General features: G+C 46.4%; 1 protein-coding gene across 1 annotated transcript in view; it reads right to left on the minus strand.

Annotated features, from left to right (window-relative positions):
* The window catches only part of Nedd9 (neural precursor cell expressed, developmentally down-regulated 9), a 173089-nt gene extending 166239 nt beyond the window's left edge, over window positions 1-6850 (minus strand). The window contains exon 1 of the mRNA XM_076859191.1: window positions 6798-6850. The gene's annotated coding sequence lies outside the window, so the exon portion shown is untranslated. The remainder of the gene's footprint in view (window positions 1-6797) is intronic.
* Window positions 6851-8306: the final 1456 nt, after the last annotated feature.

Raw genomic sequence — 8306 nt, forward strand, 5'->3', positions numbered from 1 at the left:
GCCCCCACAGCTACCAAAGTCAGACCAATGGCACCCTGACTTAAGGTCATGGCTTCAACTCCTCCATGTCCCTGGAGGGACAGAGCACAGCACCCCTCAGTGTTTCATTTCTTCTGTGATGCAAAGTGCCTGCTGATAAACGGGCGCTGACAGGGAATCTGACTTGCTAAAGCCGTGTCAGGGTGGTGTGACCTGGGAAACAGCCTTCTCATTTCCCATGGTGACACTGAGCTGCTGATGGTCTCACTTCCTCTAAATATTTCCACTCAGTACGAGTGACACTGTGGGTGGGGACTTTCAGTGTCATGGAAATTACTTAAAAGGTTACGCATGGTTAACAGATGTGACCATTGGAGGACTGTGTGGTAGCAAAACGGTCCCCTGCACTGTAAGGAGAAGGTGACTGTAGAAAATTCATCAATGGGAAGCTGACAGGGGGCAGCGTGGAAAATGTTTTCTTTAGCGTCAAGCCAAGTGATTGACACTTGTGGAGCCCAATCACTTGTCTATGAACTGTGCTTCTGTAAATGGAGTGTTCATATAGATCCTTCCAGAGCTCACGAGGAGAGGAAGTGGACTGGCTGCTGAAAGTGAGAGCCTGCATCCTGCCTCCTGGGCTGGCCCAGGCACAGTGCCTATCTCTTTTTATTTTTGGAGAGTCATTTGAATCTCAGGGAGTCTTTTGATCTCCTCCTTCCCACCTATTTAAGGCCCCATCCCTCCTGTGATGTCTCCCACCATTTGGCTCTTGAGTTACTAATTCATTCCCCTCTAACCCCCAGTTCAAAACTGTTCCTAACTTGACCTTGAGCTTCACATCTCTGCTGCTGATCTTTCGTGCCAGAGAGAGGGAGAAATTTGAGGCCCATTGTGCCCTCCTGAAATCCTAACTCTGAGCCCTTGTCCTTCACAATGCCTTAACACTATTATTTGATAGCAAGATCCATTGTCATATGTTCATGCAACAGAGCCCTACACAGCATGAGAACAAACCATCAACTCCCCGCCCCTACCCTTGCTGTGCCAGGGAGGGAACCCAGGGCCTCACACAAGCTAGGCAAGTGCTCACCACAGAGCTCCACCTCCAACTCCTCACTGGTACCTCCCCCTCAACATGTGGACAGCCCTCACAACATAGCGTGGAGCCAAACAGCAAGTCGTGGAGGAATGCATTTAGTGAGGATGCATTTATTTACAGTTCCCAAACTGTAAATAACAGGCAACACAATGAACAAAAACCACAACTATATGTAAATTGTGTATATATGCATGCATAGATGTACATGTATGCACAATGACACGGGAGACCCAGGTGTTTGAAGATCTGACCAGAGTCAGAGGTCCAAAAGAATGAAAAAGGCAAAGTTTTCTCTCTAATGCCATCTCAATGCAATTTTTTTTAAAAAAATATATTTTTATTTTATTTATTTTTCTTTTGTGGTACTGAGGATCAAACCCAGGGCCTCCCTCATGCTGGGTGAGCGCTCTACTGCTGAGCCACAACCCCACCTCCTCAATGCATCTTGTACCATGTAATATTATCCTATTTGTTCTCCACACTTTGGAAAGTTTGATCCACTGAGCTGTGGGGGAGACAGCTAAGCAGGGGAATAGAGGTCATTTGCTGCACAATGCTATTCACCCACTGTGGTCTCCTAGGGAGACTGGTGGCATCTTGAAGGAACTAGTGCTGAGCTAGTGCTATGCGCTTCTCTAAGCTGAGGTCAGAGGGGATGAGTAGAAGCCCCCCATCCCTCATCCCCCCACACTACACCTTTGAATGGCTACAAGGAATATCAATGCACAGATGTCTAAGGTCAAGGGCAGTTGATCACTGGAGAGTGGAGGACTAAACTACATTGAGGTGCTGCATATCAATGTCTTAGTCAGTGATGGGCTGCATTTATAATGCGGGTCCCATAAGATCACATTGGAGCTGAAAACTTCCTATTGCCTAGTGATGTGCTAGCTGTCACCACATCAGAGCACAGCAGATTTCTCAGATGTGGACAAACCTACTGCCAGTCAGACAAAAACACAGCACATCCAATTACGTATAGTACCTGATATTTGCTAATGCTAATAAGTGACCAAGTTAATGGTTTGTGTATTTACTTAAATTTTTATAATTATTTTAGAGTATGCTGCTTCTCCTTACAGAAAACGGTTTCCTGTTTAAACAATCTGCCGTGTGACACCAGCAACAGTCTCACACATCTCTGGTGCATCTCTTGATTGCCTTATTTTCTCCCATGCTTGGTTTAATCTTGTATCATTCTGCTTAACCCTCGGAGCAACAGGCTTTAGTAGGCTGTACCATCTAGGTTTGTGTAAACCCACTCTGTGATGTGCACACCATGAAATTGCCTAATGATGCACTTCTCAGAACAATCCCTGTCATTAAGCAACACACGACCGTATTTGAGTACCCGCAGCATCGTGGAGCAGGTGGTCTTAGGTTGGGTTCCTCCAGGAGTGGATTCTGATTCAGGATTCAAGGGCTGTAGTTTAAGAAATAGTTCCGGCCAGATGTGGTGGCGCATGCCTGTAATCCCAGCAACTGGAGACAGAGGCAGCAGGATCACAAGTTCAAAGCCAGCCTCAGCAACTTAGCGAGACCCTAAGCAACTTAACAAGACTCTGTCTCAAAATAAAAAAATAAAAAAGGGCTAGGATGTGGTTCAGTGGTTAAGCACCCCTGGGTTCAATCTGAAGAAGAAGAGAAGGAAGAGAAAGAGGAAGAGGAGGAGGAGGAGGAGGAGGAGGAGGAGGAGGAGGAGGAAGAGGAATAAGAAGAAGAAAAAGAAAGAAAGAGAGAGAGAAAGAGTCCCAAGAATGGCGGGCAGGAGGTTGAAGGAAGGGAAGAAGCCATAACAGGCCACTGCAGCCCAATGCATGTGACACTTTGGGCAAAGGTAAGACACACAGCTTACTGTTACTCCACTCAGGACTGAACAAGTGGGGAAATTAATTCTGGTGCATTTTTGCTGGTCTTTTGGGTGATTGCAGTTGGCTCTAGCTGCCTTGGGGAAAACCCTGAGGTCAGGGGTTAAAAATTCATGCTGTTCAAAGTCAGCACAGTCACAGTAAGGCTGAGGGTCAGACACAGGGCACAGATTGCTTCTAGACAGCCCCTCTCCGATAGAAGCTCCAAGCCTGTGAGACCAACTTGAACCCCCGCACCCCCCCCCCCCAACCCAGCCCTTCTTTTCCCTTATTTACATGTAGAAGAAGAGGCACCAGGAGGCCCGTCATTTTGGCAAGTCATGAAGTCTGTCCCCTTCTACATCACTGGTGACTCCTGCCTAATCTTCTGCTTTTTTCCCCTACCCCTGTGTTTTAAATGCTTAGAGAAAATCCACGCAACATAAAGTTAACCATTAAAAAAAGAACAATTGCATGACATTTCATTCATTCACTATGTTATGCAACCGCCACCTCTGAAATATTTTTATCTCCCCAGAAAGAAACCTATACCCATTAAGCCTTTGCTCCCCATTTCCTCTGCCCCCTACCCCTGGTAACCACCAATCTGCATCCTGTCTCTATTGATCTACCTCTTTGGAGCATTTCATATAAATGAGATCTTCATATGACATATGTTTTCCAGGTTCATGTAATAGCAGGTTTTAGTACTTTATTCCTTTTGATGGATGAGTGATATTTCATTATATGGATATTTTGCTATTTGCTTATCCATTCATTTGTTGATGGACATTTAAGCCATTTTTATTTGGGGGCTATTATAAACAGTGCAGCTATGAAAATGAGGGTGTATATACTTAATTGAGTCCCTTTCTTCAATTCTTTTGGATATATAGTTGTCTCTTGATATCGATGAGGAATTGGATGGAGGACCCAAATGTGTGGATGCTCAGGTCCCTTATATAAAATGGCATAGAATTTGCATAGAACCCGTGTACATCCTCCTGTATGCTTTGCCATCTCTAGATTACTTACAATACCTAACACCAACGCAAACGCCAAGTAAATATTTGTTATACTATATTGTTTAGAAAACAAGAACAAGAAAAAAGTCTGCACATGTTCAGCATGAATGCAGTTTTTCCCTCAAATATTAAATCTGCAGGTGCAAAACCTGGCAGGCTGGAATTGCTGGATCCTACGTTAATTCTGTGTATAACTTTTCGATGAGCCATCTTAGACTTCTTGGGGAATTCATTCTCCTCTGCCTCTATTACAAATGTTAGCATTTTTTGAGTTTAGCCCTAAACCACTCCCTTTTTTCTCACTTGAGAACTCTGTATCAAAGCCTATCATCTGTACCCATGGCTTTAATTCCCATGAGTATGCCAGAGGTCTGCGGGTCTCTACTAGGAGCTCTAGACCAACCTGTCAACTTCCAGCTGACATCTGTCCTTGGATGTCCACCAGACCCTCCCTAAATCACTCATCCAGAATTAATTGATCACCAGCTTTATCAGTCTCTGATGGGCAACTCTTTGGACATTCCATTTGGGAAACTGGGGAGCACCTTTGACTCCCCCACATTCTCTGTTCCTTACCACTAAGTCCTGTTCACTTTCCTTCTAGATGACCCTTGAGTTCGTCCACCTCCGCTTCTGTCACCTTCATCCTGTACACCCATGGCTACCTCACTTGACGAGCTGCATCAAACTTCTTGTGTTCTCCCTCAGAGATGGTTCCCTTTGGTCCTTCCTCCGCACCATAGCAAAAGGGATCAGCTCACAACATACCTAGCAGCTCCCGGATGACAACACTAGCGGCCTTAATGCCAGCTGCACATTACCGCTCTCTGACATTTCCCCTTCAGTCACTCTCCTCTCCACCCTGGCTGTACTGGCTGAATTTTTCCAGATGATGTCCCCCCTCAGAGCTCTGTATGCCTGTGCCCCGTGCCTGGAACTAGCCCTTGCCTTACGCATCTGTTCACCTTTTTCGGTTCTAATCTCTATCCTTCTTATGGAACCTCCTGGACTCCAAGACAAGATCAGGTATCCCCATCACATGTTCTGGTCCTCGTCACATTATATAATTATCAATGGTGTTCAGAACATGACAGACAACCCCATAAGCAGCCAGAACATGCCACCCCAAAGTACACCTCTGTCACTTATTGGTTATGTAGAGCTGATTGTTTCGAAAAACCACAGACACAGAAGCTCTAAAAGTTGCTTGTCTGGGGGGCGGGGGGGGGGTTTACATCTGTAAAAGGAGTCTCCACTTGTAAGTGCACGTTCTCTCTCTCTCTCTCTCTCTCTCTCTCTCCCCCCCCCCCCCCACCAGAAGGAGAAGGATGACTAAATCAACAGGTTCCAGGTCAGTGGAGAATGCACCACGTCAATCTGCCTCAGGACTTCACCCTTCCTGTAGCCCACTTTTCCTGGTCATCTACTCATAACCAGGCCTTTCCTGCACCATCCCATAAGTTGCCTCTGCCGGCCTCTAGAGTCACGGATTCCTTCTTCCCCTCTGTAGCTCAGAATGTTGAAAAGCCTCAAGGCTCTAGCCACCTTTTGAGTTTCATATTTTTAGGTACACAGGTAATTAACGTTGTTTTCTCTGATCGTGTCTTATATCAATTTCATTCATAGACCAGTTGGTCAAAGAACCTAAAAGGGCAAAAGAAAGCAATTTTTTCCCCTGTGGTCTACCTCTCCCTCAGACTGAAACCCTGTGGGCATAGGCCAAGGCCAGTCTTGTTCCCTCTTCTATAGTTCTGCCTCACAAAGTGGCTGCTACAGGTGAGCACTCGCTAGGCCGTTGGTCAATACATTAACTCATTAACGAGAAATGGCGGAGCTCTAATTCCAAACTGATTTCATATCCTTCCCTTTCCATTGCTCCACATGTCCCCATTCTTAGTAGAATGGGTCTGTCCTTGAAAACAACCAAGCTTGGAAGGAGATGGCTGTGAGGAGGAGAACCATTTGGCTGGGTCCCAGAATTCGGTCAAGGATAATTGCTCTTCACACTCAGTCATGGGTGGGAAACCAACTCCTGGGGGGAAAGAGGGGCTCCCCAGGCAGGAGTGAAAAGACCAGAGCACCCATCCTCACTCCCCTGGCCAGCACGGGAGCGGACTGCTCAGGCATCTCCCTGTAGCCTGAAACCGCACTAGGACCCTTCCAGAATGACTCTCCTCCTTTAGGTGTTCTTCATTTTGCAGTCATTTTGGTGAGAGAGGAAAACATTACCTCAAATCTTCCAGAAAGGTCTGGAAGAAAGGCAATTGAATGAATGAATGGATGGATGTGTTAAGTGAATAAATAAATATAAAGGAAAGTCAGGATGGAGCGCTGAGCGTGGCCCTGTGTGGTGGTAGAGCACAGTACCACTGGTCCCCAGGCCTTCAGAGAGGATGCTAGTGACCCCTGGAGCTGGCCCCATACAGCCCCATTCTCAGTCACCAATCCTCGCCCCCCAAGAGCCATCCCCAAAGGGGCTGAAAACAGGGTGGATGGAAGTGACTCCAATCCACACTCCCAAGTACGAAATAGTTGAAGAAAACAAAAACTTAGCTCCTCAACCCAAGGTCTCTGAGGACAGCAGGAAGAGAGGAGGGGCCAGGTACTGGCACAGCAGGAAGCGTCTACCCGGATGATTTAAAAAGTAAAATTGTCTGGGTTCTAAGGTGCATGCAAGCCAGCGCCTCCAGGTCAACTCAAAGAAGAACTAGAGTCCCTCTTCCTCAATCAGGGCATGTTGAACCCTCCTGGCCCCAGAGAAGGGTGTCAGGAGTGTCTGTCATCAACTCAGGAAGTCAGAGTCTGAGCAAGCTGCACCCTGGCCCCAGCCAGGGGCTGAGCACTCACCCCAGGGCGCGCCTCTGCGATGGATCCCGAGCCCCTGGCCTTCCTGGCCTTCCTGCCCTCTCTGGGCTGGGCGGACAGGCAGGAGGTGACAGCTATTCCCTCTGCATGCTTGGGCTTCTCTCTTTCTGGCTGCAGCCACCAGAACTGGCTTCTACAGGCAGCTCTAAGCTTTTCTCTGCTGGGCAACCGCACACGTAGGATGTGATGGCGTGTGTGTGGGGGTTTCCTTCCGGTGGCTGTGAAGTGAGGTTGTCTCGGTTCATTTCCTCTCTGGGCCTCTTCTTCTTTTCCTCCCTCAGAACTTCGGATAGGCTGAGGACACCTTATAGTGTGGGGACAGGTAAGACATCTAGTTCTTAGGGGGACCCATTTGCTTTTTTAGATCTTTAAATTAGCATGACCATGAAGTTCTGTGGGACTGTCTTTTTCTCAGTGGCATAAACTCCTTTCTAGGCTGCATTGAAGCAAAGTAGAGGCGATTTAAAAGCCAACTGAATTGGGATTTTGTGTTTTGAGGGACCAAATTTGTTTGTTCTAGAAGGTTCCACTGTGAACTGACCTGAAACGCTCTTTCATATGACAATCACCTATTGAGTTTATCTACTAGTCTAGGCACCATGCTAGGAGCTCAGTACCCAAATGGGGAATCTCCCTGGGAATATAGGTCACAGTGAAGTGCTCGCCAAGCATGAGCTAGGTCCTGGGGTCAAACCCTGGGGCTAGGAAAAATGAAAACCAAGCCACATGGAGAATCTCCTAGTTACAAGGTAGTACAGAATAAGAATAATTTGTGTATATAGGATGGAATTTTAAAGCCACCCAGCACCCACCCTTTGTCCCCTTCTGTGCTTTTGTGTGGCGGACAATGCCACTCTTGGAACATTTTCATCTTTCCGAGGCTCGGCTTCCTCATCTGTGAAATGGGAACAGTCAGGAATTTGTAAGCACTAAATGAATTAATGCCTGGCACAAATAAAAAAATACTAGATAAGTGTCTGCTATCATCATCAATGGCAATTTTGTATCATTATGAGTGGGGGCCTTTGTTTTTTTCTCTTCCTTCTTCATTTCTCACTCCTTGCTGGTGCCTAGAAAGTGACTTGGGGACATAGCAGGTTGAGAGCAAAAAGAGAGAGGGTTTGAACAACAAATGCTCCCAAAATAACTCAGTGGTGCCGAGTGCTTCTAGTTAAGCTTCTGCTTGTTCTACCATCAAGTCCAGGAACGGGGAGCCTTAGTCCTGCCTCCCTGGGTCCTGTCCCATCACACACAGCTCATGGAGGATGCTGAACTTTTGTGATTTTTTTTTTTTTTTTGGTGGTACTAAGGATCAAATCCAGGGCCTTACACATATTAAGCAGGCAGTCTATCATGGAGCTACATCCCAAACCCCTATTTTGTTATTTTAATTTCCTGTAAGACTTGGCTAAAATTCAGATTTATATCATGGATCTTAAATGTTTGAGCTAGCATAAATCTTGCAAAAGAATATTACACCCATAAAAGATA

The sequence above is a fragment of the Callospermophilus lateralis genome, chromosome 6 (assembly GCF_048772815.1).
Source record: "Callospermophilus lateralis isolate mCalLat2 chromosome 6, mCalLat2.hap1, whole genome shotgun sequence".
Classification (NCBI taxonomy): domain Eukaryota; kingdom Metazoa; phylum Chordata; class Mammalia; order Rodentia; family Sciuridae; genus Callospermophilus; species Callospermophilus lateralis.